This window comes from Penaeus monodon, chromosome 24 (assembly GCF_015228065.2).
Source record: "Penaeus monodon isolate SGIC_2016 chromosome 24, NSTDA_Pmon_1, whole genome shotgun sequence".
Lineage (NCBI taxonomy): Eukaryota > Metazoa > Arthropoda > Malacostraca > Decapoda > Penaeidae > Penaeus > Penaeus monodon.
In genome coordinates, this window is record NC_051409.1 from 3055918 (window position 1) to 3056148 (window position 231).

Below are 231 nucleotides of genomic sequence, written 5' to 3' on the forward strand. Positions count from 1 at the left end.
CCCCAAATTTCGTTAAAATGGTGCTTTCAATTGGGTTTTAATTATTTCTAAATGTTTTAAAATTCAATTTGATTTTTTTTTTTGAAAATTTTTAAACCAAAACTGTTAAACAGAGGACTATAGAGCCTGAATGAGTTTTCCAAATTTTTTTTTTTTTCCTTTTTCAGTGGGAAAAAAATATAAATTATTTTCTATTCTTACTTTAGTTGCTGACTTAAAGAAAATAAAAAA

At 22.9% G+C, this 231-nt stretch overlaps 1 protein-coding gene across 1 annotated transcript in view; it reads left to right on the forward strand.

Moving 5' to 3' along the window:
• Positions 1-231, forward strand: part of LOC119588797 (ankyrin-3-like) — a 14616-nt gene that overhangs the window by 11158 nt on the left and 3227 nt on the right.